The sequence below is a fragment of the Dipodomys ordii genome, unplaced genomic scaffold (genome assembly GCF_000151885.1).
Source record: "Dipodomys ordii isolate 6190 unplaced genomic scaffold, Dord_2.0 Scaffold81, whole genome shotgun sequence".
Lineage (NCBI taxonomy): Eukaryota > Metazoa > Chordata > Mammalia > Rodentia > Heteromyidae > Dipodomys > Dipodomys ordii.
In genome coordinates, this window is record NW_012267297.1 from 4158782 (window position 1) to 4171392 (window position 12611).

General features: G+C 43.4%; 1 protein-coding gene across 1 annotated transcript in view; it reads right to left on the reverse strand.

Moving 5' to 3' along the window:
• Positions 1 to 12611, reverse strand: part of Sox5 (SRY (sex determining region Y)-box 5) — a 710484-nt gene that overhangs the window by 91330 nt on the left and 606543 nt on the right. The window lies entirely within an intron of this gene.

Consider the following 12611-nt stretch of genomic DNA (forward strand, 5'->3'; position numbering starts at 1 on the left):
TGAGTAGCTAGGATTGCAGGCGTGAGCCACTGGCACCCAGCCAAACCTTGATTTTTAAGGATAGAGTTCTAAAACACAAATTTAGTATAATATTTAACTATTTTCAGTACTCATTATTATTCAAACATTAAGCTGAAATGTGTACCATTCATTGGTCTTTTCTTCCCTACCTTTTTTTTTCCGTTTGAGAGAAAGCAGAAATCAACAACAACAAAAACATATTTAAGGAACTACTTGCCAAAATTCTGAACATCTCTGAATAATTTAGAGTAGAGGGCAAGAAAAAAATTACTACAAAATGGTCAAGATGAGAGTCCTCGGCAATTAAAAATAAAGACCAAACAAAATGATCTGTTTTTATTGCTGTCAAAATAAAAACTAGCAATTGGAGAGCAACCAGATTTCATTTGGAAAGAGGAGTCCTGTCTGGCTAATCAAATCTGAACCAACTCTGCAGGTTTGCTAAGATCAAGAGGCAGTACTATATTATGTCCGTTATTCCTGGTCCTCTGGTGACCTGAGCACTTGGAATGAGTCAGATCTCAGCTGTAGAAGAAAAGGGAGTCGTGCACTAGAATTTAGGATGAATAATTCTGAACTCCAACGTTCAAAGTGCCATTATTAAATCGGGAACTGACTGGGGGGAATCGGCAGCTGTTCTCTGGCTCTGTGTCTGAGCCAGGGACTGGCGCGATCACTGTGTGCTGTTTGCTGATGGTGCCAGACTATGGTGGAGATCAGAAAAGATCTAGAAAGAGGCAGGATAGTCAGTACAGATCCACGCATCTGCTTCTGACGGTGAGAAATTTTCAGGGGTTAATGAGGAGAAAGACACACGTGATGTCAGAAAATAATGGGCTTGTCATAATCAGATTGTGACAGATCCATCTATCTGTGTGTCTGTCATCTGTCCCCCTATCATCTAACACTAGATATGAGATCGATTTCTCTATCAATCTAATCTAGTTATCTATCTATAGTTATATATGTACATAGAGAGATCAATGTACAAAGACAAATGGATACAGATCTGTCTATTTAATCTATCAAGATACATCTATATGGAGAGAGATCTGTATATAAAGATAGATACAAATATAGATATCAATTTATCTATATATAGTATCTATATAGCTAGGTCTAGCTCAGTTCTATATATATATATATAGTCAGGTATATAATATATAATATATAAGATATAATACATATATAATATATAATAAAGATATATCTAGATCTATCTGTATTATCTATAGAAATTAGAAATTTTCCTATATAGAAATCTATATATAACACACATAGATTTCTATATAGTATACATATAGACAAATACCATTTATTATTTATTTATTTATTATTTATTTATTTATTGACTGGTCCTAGAGCCTGGGCACTGTCCCTTAGCTTTTTTTGCTCAAGGTTAGCACTCCACCATTTGATACACTGCTCCACTTCCAGTTGTCTGAGTCTCATGACTTTCCTGCCTGGCTGGCTTTGAACCGTGATCCTCAGATCTCAGCCTCCCGAGTAGCTTGGATTACAGGTGTGAGCCACTGGTACCGGCTTAAGGTATCTTTTTTGACAGGCCAATTTACTTTTCCTGAGTCCCTGAATCCTAACTTGTCAAATAAATTTAAATATGCAATTATTTTTCAGTGCTTTTTCAAACATTTAAGGAAGATATGCTTCCAGTGATAGAGAAAACCTTCATGGGAAAATTTGAAAGCGTAAAAACTCATTCTAACACATAGATATGGCAGGAATAGTTCTAAACCTTCTGTTTTCAATGACCAAGGAGAGGAGGCAAATGTGAATTTGAAAGAATAATTTGGATTAGCAAAACTGTTGAGATTCCCCCCCATCTATCATCTGCTGTACTTATTTTTCCCTTTTCATATCCAGCATGAGGAGTTACAGCTCTATAATATAAGCCTGATGTGTATTTAAAATGAAAACTTCCCAGTACTTGGTTCCTTTGATAGACACACAAAAACTAAACTAAACAAAACAAAACACAAAAAAAAACAGTTTGTAAAAAATTCCCTATGTTGATATCTTATACAAAACAAAGGGACACACGCAATCAACGCCTTACAAGAGGTACATCTTCTTTTAGTCCCCTAATACTAAATTAAACATTGCATGAGTAGACGGCCCACCTCTGAAGTGGGCATTCATGCTTGTACAACTTCCTAAATTAAAAAAAAATAAGAAATGGAAATTAAATAAAAAGAACCAAGCTTTGTTCCCCTCCAGGCACCCAAACACAGGGAGGAGAGGAGGAGAGGAGGAGGGAGAGAGGGAAGGGGGGAGAGGGGGAGAGGGAGAGGCAGGAGGGGAGGGAGGGAGAGAGCGGCTTTGGATCAACCGCCATAATGGACATGCTGCAAACACAGCTCACAAAGCTATTACACTCGTAAAAAGCACATGCGTGAAATGACAGAATCGAGTGTGACTGTCAAACGTGGACTCAGTAGCAGTCAAAACCCTTCTGGCTGCACTTTTTTATGGTCTCCTCCTATACTAATGCCAGGGGAAAGGAGGAGGAAACAAAGGAGGCTGCCAGGCCTCCAATTAGGGCTCTTCACAGACCTCCAGAGAAGGCTGGAGATGGCTGATCATGTCGGAACGATTCATCAGCTGGAGTTTGTTCTCACCAGCGTTCATCAAGTATACAGAAACAATGCGTGTGGCCTCTCCATTTCCTTCTAGCTTCTTGTACCACTGTTCTCTAACCATCTATCCCCGTAGCCTAATAGCACTGATGGGAGAAAATGATTTCTTGTACATTGTGTGTATACGTTTCAATATATAATACGTGCACAGGCACTCACCCAAAGATAGACTCGCACAGAAACACAATTTCTTCCAATTATCAACAAAAATACAAATGAAAGAGAAGGGAGCTTCCACAAATGTGACCCTAGTCCAGTTTAACTATATCCATGAAGAATATCCACAGAGCAGGGCCCTGATGGCTCACGCCTGCAATCCCAGGTCCTCAGGAGGCTGAAATCGGAGGCTCATGATTCAAAGCCAGCTCAGACAGGAAAGTCGGTGAGACTTTTATCTCCAGTTAACTCCAAAGAAGCAGAAGTAGAGCTGTAGCTCAAGTGGTAGAGAGCTAACCTTGAGCCCAAAAGCTCAGAGATAGCACCCAGGCCCTGACTTCAAGCTCCAGGACTGGCACAAAACCAAATCAAACGATTTTTTTTAAATCAAAAGAATATCCACAGACTCTTGAGTGTTCTGGAATCTGGAATTCTTATGAATTATTTTTTTGGGGGGTGAGGGGGATCTGGTTATGGGGCCTGAACTCTGGGCTTGGGCGCTGACCCTCAGCTCTTCAGCTCAAGGTTAGTGCTCTACCACTTGAGCCACAGTGCCACTTCCAGCTTTTTTCTTTTTGCTTATGTGGTGCTGAGGAATCGAACCCAGGGCTTCACGCATGCAAGGCAAGCGCTCTACCACTGAGCCACCTTCCCAGTTCCTGGGCTACAAAAATCTATAGGGTTTTCCTCTTTCCTTTTTCCATCACATATAATCAAAGCTCAACCACTGTCAACACTCTTGAAAGTATAGTGTTGAGAGCCCGAATTTGCTTCCATTAAATAAATAAATTAGAACTGTTCTCAAGAACCGGCTCAGTTCAGAAATGCTGGGACAGATGTACCGGGGTTGTGGCCCACTTTTTGATTACACATGGCTGTTTTAGATACAGACAAAGAATATAAGAATAGATGTTGACAATCTACCCCAAATGTTAGTCCATATTTTATAGGAAGGCAAAGAAGGAAACTCCACAAGATTGGGCATCTACTTTTAGCTTTTCTAGATCCTTCTCTAGTAAAAGGGCTACTGTATGACGAAGAGAATTTCTAGGTCAAGACAGAACCAGAAAACAAGCAAACAAACACGGAGAACTGGGAAAATGGCAGTCTGATTGTAGAAATGATGACAACTGAAATGACACTTTCACAGTGGAGCCTGAAACCCGTGTTTAAGAATATCCAGGCCCACTGAAACACATGCTAGCCACTACGGAACTTTCTAGAAGTTTTCCTCTATGGTCTATTGGAAAAGACTGGGAACCTGAATCCTGCAACTGATGTAGTGCCTGGAATTCCAAATCTTCTCAAATCGCCACAACCCAGCAATGGAGAATAGTTCCGCTGGCAATGTGGCCCCAAATAAGTATCGCCAGCCACCACCGCTGTTCAGTTATGGACATTGAGCAAGTCTCTCTGGTGGTCTTTCTTCCTTTATTATTATTTTTTAACCAGAGGAGAAAAGTGTGAGTGGGAAGGCTCCATGCTTCCCATGGAAATACGTGCCAAATTCAAGCTGTCTTCCTGGTAACTCTTTCATTCTGGTTGGGAAAATAGCTTGCAATAAACAATAATATAGAACAAAGTACACCTACTCAATGTGGGGTGGGGAGAGGGAGTTACTCTCAGTGTCTTTACTGTGAAACTTTCTTAATAAAGCACTGTGATCTTGAAGAGGAAGTGGGAGAGAAGACTACTCTGTGTGTATGTGTGTGTGTATGTGTGTGTGTGTGCGCGCGCACGCCAATAATTGGGATTGAACTCAGGGTTGGATACGGCTGTCCCTTAGCCTTTTCCTCTGAGACTGACCCTCTACTACTTGAGCCACACCTTGAGCCACCCCTCCACTTCTGGCTTTTTTGCTGATTCATTGGGGATAAAATTCTCACCCATTTCTTCAGCCCAAGCTGGCTGTGAACTTGAGTCTTAGCTCTCTCCCCCCTGAGTACCTGAGGTCACTGGCAGCTTGAACCACCAGTTTTCCTGCCTAAGACCTCTCTTGATGGACCAGGCCTTTTTTTTTTTAATACTTTGGCCCAACAGTGAAAGTGAGTGTTACTTAACTTCGACAAAATTGAGAAGCTGTAGAAATATGGTGGTGCATCTGTGAGTTTATAACCCATCCCTTCGGCTAACTATTGTTTGCATTTTGTTGTATAATCTTCTAGTCTCTTAACTCTGCACCATGGAAACACACTTTAAAATATCTAGATCATTCTCCAGGGTTTTGCAATTGGGGGAAAAAATGAGTCTATGTGAGCATAAACTCATACCCCCGAAATGCTAAATGGACAGCCGTTTTCAATCATCAGCCGTGGCCCGTGGGTGTCCCCCCAAGAGGCTCGATTGGGTTTGTCCTGAACATCACATTTTATTGGCCAATCGCTCTCTCACCCTTTCTACCAGAATGATGTAAAGAACACAAGCCTCTCTGTTTGAAAACACGCACAGCTTTTTTTTTTTCTAGGCTAGAAAATTAAACCATAAAAAAAAAGTTTACTGAAAAAAAATTGAAAAAAAAATAAACCCTTTAAAAAAGCTCCTTAAAAACCTCACACCATAATTATTCCCTCCAAGCGTGGGCACTTGCTAGCAGCAAGCAGTGGCGTGGTGACAAATGGAGCAAAACTGAAAGCTATACTAAGAGGAAGGGAAAAGAAAAAAAGTCTTTCCATTGGCCATCTGGGAAAATGAGGCATGTGGCCATTAAATGCAGAGGCTGTAAATATACACAAACTCCACGAAGCAAATGGCAAAAGAAAAAAAAAAGAAAAAAAAAGGGACTCAACTTCAAGCTCAAACAAATCAAAATGTTTAATGCATAGTTACCAATGCTGGACAAAAACAGCTCTGATCTCTACAGACTGCAGACTCGGCATGTATTTCAATTAAATAGCCCCCAAAAAAGGAAAAGAAACCAAAAAAAAAGGGGGGAAGGAAGAAAAGAAAAGACATAGAAGAAAACCATCTGGAACAAAAGAGGATAGACAAGAATGTACTCAGTGTTGGAGACACACGCAGCCCCTGTAACTGGGGCCAGCCTGTGGCGAGTGTCGGGTGATATTATATAACGTGATGGAGAGGTGATGACATAATACCTATTTGCCTTTTTTGTTTCTTGGTCGTGGTTTCTAGAAACTGTCTGCTGTCTGCTGATAATATTCACCAAGGGGTTTCCTCTCCTCCTCTCCTGTCCCACAAGGAAGTGCTTCCTAGTGCAGATACTCAGAATTAGGAAGGCTTTATTTATTTGTTTTTTTTTTTTATGAATGAGAAACAAAAGGAAGAAGAAACAGAAAGAATCAAATGGCAACCTGCCCGTAAAAATGCGGGTGTGTATTTTCTAATATCCAGGTGGTGAGAAAGCGGGTCCTTATCCATTTTATAGGATATTTTCCAGATCAGAGAGAGACTCCGACAATTAAAAAAGAAAGCCAACATTCAACCTGAGGCTCTATGCATCTATTCAAGTCACCAAATAGAGACTAAGAGAATACATGATTCATTTTCATGAAAACAAAAATGTTAATCATTCCAATCATTTTTATTGGTCCCTAGGAAAATTCTAGCATGAAAAGGCCCTAAAAGATTGGGAACACTTTGTTTTTAATTTAGTTTTTGTTTTTGAACTCAGGGCCTGGTGTTCACTTAAGGCTGGTGCTCTGCCACTTGGGCCACATTTCCTCTTCCAGCTCTTTGCTGGTTATATGGAGGTAAGAATCCTCATGGTCTTGCCTGCATAGGCTGGCTTTGAACCTCCATCCTCAGACCTCAGCCTCCTGAACCTCCACCCTCAGATCTCAGCCTCCTGAGGGTCAAGGATTATTGCAGGCCTGAGCCACTGGGGTCTGGCACGAAATGCAATCTTTCCAATAGCCATCGTTGAAAAAAACGAATAGAAGAGGCATCTTGGTCTGAACAGAGAGGCTTGCATTGTTATTTCCAGTCTCGCTTTTTCAAAGCAAAGCTTGAGGCAGCCTCCTACTTCCCCTTATCTGAGAGGGGAGGCTGGTAACTCCGAGCTAGAGGCGCTGTGTCCGTTTCCCGAGCGTTCACGTTGCCCGCCCCATCCATCAGCTGGCCAGTGAACTGTGCGCAGAGCGTGATAGATGTGAAATTGTTACAGGGCTGCCATCCGATACACTCGCTGCCATTTGTAACCCATGTGAGGCCTGACACCCTTGCTTTTATTATTAAACATCCACATTAAGTCAGCATTGGTCACTGTCACCTTGTGTTTGGCACTGTGTTAAAAGGAAAGAAAATGGCAGCAGAGAGGAGCCTAGCGTGGAAGGGATTCCAAACGCCTTTCTTTACAAGTCAGACTGTATATTCTGGGGTACGGCTTTCTTATTAATGATAAAGAGAAGCAGCTGCCTGCTACCAGTGGCTCACGCCTGTCATCCTAGCTACTTAAGAGGCTGAGTGAGATGTGAGGATCGCGGTTCGAAGCCAACCACACAGGAAAAGTCTGTGAGACTCTGATCTCCAATGAACCACCGGAAAACCGAAGTGGAGCTGTGGCTCAGAGTGGTAGAGCACCAGCTTGAAGCAAAAGGAGCTGAGGGACAGCAGCGCCCAGGCCCTGAGTTCAAGCCCCACAGCTGACAAGAAGAAAAAAGGCAAACAGCCAAAGAGACAAGCTGGTGTCAACTAGTAAGTGAATTATTGCTATGCATGTTTCGTTCTCGGTACACTGTAGGCGACCAATGCTTGCTGGATGGATTCTCTACCTTTAGAGCTGTGTGCATATATCCCCATGCTTTTATGGTTCTTCATGGGTGACCGAAGTCCATCTCAACATGTGTGGAATATGCATGTGAACACAGTCATGAATTCAACCTGTGATCAATTAATGTGTTCCTATGTGCATGCTTGTATGTCATTTAACTCTTTTCTTTTTCTTTCTTTTTTCATTGTGGTACCAGTTCTGGGCTTGAATCTCAGGGCCTGGGTGTTGTCCATGAACTTTTTTTTTTTTTTTAACCCAAAGCTATCTCCACTTATGTCTTTCTGGTGGTTTATTGGAGACAGGAGTCTCACAGACTTTCCTGCCCAGGCTGGCTTTGAACTGTGATCCTCAGATCTCAGTCTCCTGAGTAGCTGTGATGAAAGGCCTGAGTTACTGTGTCATTTGATTTTTTTATGGGACCACAAATAAGGTATAATGCTCTGGACATATGGTAGGAGAGCAAAAGGTGAGAGATGAAAGTAATTAGGAACCAAATCAGCCGTATCTGACTTAAGCAGCTATCCCTAACAATGCCCTTTACAAGCCAACAGCCATGCGGATCCTTCTAGATCTCAAGATACCCCTTGATCGCAGGGAATCCATGGGTGGGAAAAAAGTCATGATTACTTTAGAAGAGTTCTTTGGTTTTCACCTGTGATGCCTTGAAAGACAGACACGTGGCCCATTTCTAGTCTGGGAGACGTCTCTAGAATCCAGCTGGAGAAGAGCAATGAGACGTCCCCACGTAAACCCAGAGCAAAGCCGTAACGACAGCAACTCCTTCCTGAGATTGCTAGAGTGCTTCCAGGTAGAGCAATCATCGGGGCACCCAAGGGGAACGCAATTCGAGAGAACTTGGATTTCAACACTGGCGTCGCTCATTAACCTAATGAACGGGTGTCACAGCCTCTGACTTCTCAACTCTGGTGGGGGACAATTGGTCAACCCTACTACATTTCCTAGTGCTTGTAGAAAAACACATCTGAGAACACTACAGAACAGCGCCGCTGACTTAAGACAGCTGTATTTGGAATGGGGAGGAACGCGACGGAAAGTTCTGGGCCATTCCACGTTCCAGTTGAGTTCATGGTCTTTATTGTGTTAACGTTCACTGGTGGGATTGAGACAACACAGGATGATTCTTGTGGGGCATTTAGATCCTTTCAAACACCGGGTTAAAACCCGCCAGGCAGTCAAGCCTGTGGGTAACAGCACTCCCTTTTTGTGTGTATGTCTTGTTGGTGGTGGTTTTTTTTTTCTTTCCACAAATGTGTGGCCCTCTTTTCTTTTTTTCTCTCGCTACCTGACAAACTCTGTACCACTGAGATTGGCCTTTGAGCTATCTGTAGCAGAGCTCGTGGTAGAAGATAACATTATTTGAATATACAATCAGTCTATAATTAACCAGGGATGACAATTATAAATAACACTGTGTCCCAGAGTTTCCAAGAAACCTGACACACACAAGCACACAGATCTTGGGTAATGTTGAAACACTTCCAAGAAAAGTAAAAGAAGTGAAAAATCTTTTAGAAGTCTTCAATTAAAATGTGTTTCGGTAGAAATGACTTTGGGTGGTGTGCTTTGGTACATATCACTGCAATATTCCTCTCTGTCTTCACACCTTTAATTGTTTTCACTGGCCAATTACAGCTTTTCTGAATGAAGACCTTCTTGTTGGGGTAACCATAGTTGGCTTGTGTGCAATGTGAAGCAAAGCTAATGGGTACAGGGGTGATGTGTCCCAGAAAACACACCTTCCCTACAGGGTTCTAATCATCGGTGTCTCGGGTCATGCAATCTCTCATCTTTCCAGTGGGTATCTAGCACCCAGCTGGCTTGTTTCTCTTTCCCTCTCTCCCCAGCTCCTTTCCCATCTTCCTTTCTGCTTTTATCTCCCTCACGTTTTACTTTTCACATGCTTTATGGGTTTAGGAAGTTGGGCCTATTATTTCAGAGAGAAAAATGTTCCTTCTTCAGGGATCTAAATGGCATGAGAAAATGCCAGTGGAAGACATTAAAGGGAACTTATCGCACATTCTGTTTATGTCTTTCCTTGCGAACTAAGAAAGCAAAATGTCAAATGAATCACTGATCTTATGTACAGACTGGCCACAGATACAGATGAGAGGTCACAAAACTCAGATAAAAAGGCAGGTATTAGGAACATCACAGCACCATGTGCATAGTGGCGTCTGTTCAATTGGGGGAGCAAGAGCCTACCTTGCTTTTGCAAATGAACCAACAGTTGTCGTGAAAGATAACGGGACAGTTGCTGTCGTAGCCGAAAGCCTGGTCTGACATGCTGAGCTAGCTGGTGTTGGTACTCACAAATAAATAAGACATGATCTGCAGTCCAAAGAATCATGTGCTCTAAACTGAATGCTCAATGAAGGCAGAGACCCTATCTCCTTCTTCAAAACAAAAGACAACACTAGGATCTAGTGGCTCACGCCTGTAATCCTAGCCATTCAGGAGGCTGAGATCAAGGTTTAAAACCTAGCTCTGATGGGAAAATCTCTTGGGACTGGCGTCTCCAATTAGACACCAACAAGCTGGAGAGTTCTGACTCAAATGGTGGATCACCAGCCTTGAGTGGAAAAAGCCAAGCAAGAGTGTGAGGTCCTGAGTTCAAGCCCCAGTACGGGTTCCACTCCCCAGGCCACTCCCCCAAGAGAAAAACAAAATAAAGAAGCAAAACAAGACAAAAAGGCCCGTCGTCAACACATCCAGGCTCTAAATACTGACTAATCATTTCCTGAAAGATTTGGCCTTATCATTTCCTTCCTAGGGGCCATACACACACGAGATTAATCACTATAGATGCAACACTCGGACGTCCAGAGTGGCACTTGCTTCAAAGAGCTCCCGGGATCTCGATTGAGCCTCAGTGTCACAGACACTCCGCCCCGCTCTGTGAGAAGGTTTCCTTACAGGAGTTTGCCACAGTGCACCAGTGGCGGGGCTGCTTCATTTCCATCGTGTGAGATTCCTTTTCCCCACTTTAAACAAACGCATGCATCCGAAACTTTAACTGTGTCAAAAGTGCGTAGTGAAATCGATTCAGGAGCAGAGACATCTAAACTAGCCAGTAGGTATTTGCAGAGTGGAAACAGGCTATCTTGGAAAAGGGTTGTTTTAAGTTGTCGTAACTTTAAACAAAAACAACAAAGATATAAAAATAGGGAATGAGAGCAGTAGCTTTATTATGAGAGCCTGGTGCTCGACACACCTCCACTTCTGGGTTTTTTTTGCTGGTTCATTGGAAATAAGCATCTCACACACTCTGCCCTGGCTGGCTGCAAACCTTGATCCTCAGATGGCAGCCTCCAGAGGAGCTGGGATGACGGGCGTGAGCCCCCAGTTCCTGGCGTGGAACTGGTAACTTCCAGAAAAGTCAACTCTGCTCCTACAGCCCACGTAGGAGGTGCTAATCAGAGAAATCGCATAAAGTAAGACTGGGGAGGAGGGGACCAGGGAAGCGGAAACCGGGGTTCCTCCAACAATAGCTAAGAGTGGGGTACAGCAGAGGCAGATGGCTCCACTCCGGTTATTTAATCAAAAGGCAGTGCCGAGACACCGGAGCCCGCAGCGGCTTGTGTGAGAGCAAAGGCTGAAGTGCAGTCAAGAAGATTAACTCGTGGAGCTGTGGTGGAGAGCCCAGGATTATTTTATGTACTACCATTGCCGTACAAGACGTCAGCACAGTTATTGCCCTCCGACGTGAATGACTGATCTGTAAGCACCGCAAAACAGCAGGCTGCTGAGGGGTCTGGGAGCTTCATGGAGATGAATTTCCATACCATCAAAGCGCTTTTAACGGGCTCCCTGATCCAACCACAGGGCCCGTGTTACAACTACGTACCACGCTGGATGCAGGCTTTCTGTCCAAAAGGATTTGGTGGGTTGTCACTTGACAAATTCCCAGCCAGCACTAGGGGGGAGGAGAGGAAAGGGAGGAGGTGAGGGCAAAAAGGTAGAATGGTCTCTGCTTTGGAGGATTTAAAAAAAAGGGGGGGGGAAGGCGTACAGATGCTCGCTGAATTCAACCAACTGCTGTATCTCCACTGCGGAATTCAATGCCCTTAACAAATAACGGCGCGGGAGGAATAGCTCGAGTCACTTTGCATTTGCATCTGGTTGACTGTTAAACTCATTTCAACGTGGGGAGCACAGGAAAAAAAAAGGAATTTCTGTTTGAGCCACTCTTTCAAGAATGTTTAAGTATTTGAAGATAAATTCCTTTATGCTTACTATCATTCCTTCTTAGAGCGATCATCGCCTTTTGAGAACCCCCCCCCACACACACATACACACTCCGCCTCTCCTCTCTGGTGCTTAACTACTGGGTGGAGGGGTCACACCTGGCGTTGTACAGGGGGCTGCACCTTACAGGCGTCCTGGCTCATGCCTTAATTTTTTATTTCTTTACTTTTGTGTTGTTTGGTGTCCCCTCTTGAGTGAGCAGAATTAAACATGAATCTTCTCCATCCTCCATTTTTACCCACTGCTGCAAGGAGCAAAGGATCAGGTTAACTCTGACAGAATCTCCCTTCTAGTTTACCTGTGCTGTGCAGATTGCTCACTTCTTGGTGAGTTTGAATCAAATGCCGCACGGCACCCAGGGAAGTGGAAAGCTATCCAAATGAGCAATCTGCTCGTCCTGGCTCGGGTGTGGCTGGGAATGATGATCTTGTAAGTTACTGCTAAATACCTGATCCCGTCTTCCCCGTTTTCTTCTCTATCTTTAGGGTTAGCACGAAGGGGGATTTGCTGGCAACTTGTTCACTCAAAACACGTTACGTATGACCGACAGATGTGGGCCACTCCGATCCTTCTATAATAAGGTCGTGTTTTTTTTTTTTTTTTCCTGAATGAAACCCAGCGTTTACTTGAACACCACAGCTGGAACACCTGGCTTTTCTCAGACACTGCCAGAAGTTTCCCCCGGCTGTACGTCTCTGACATGTGTCAGTGCTTTCAAAAGCCCATTTGCTTAGGTGATCAGGCAGGAAGTTCCAGTGTGGCAGTTGCCTCATTCTTTGACAGTG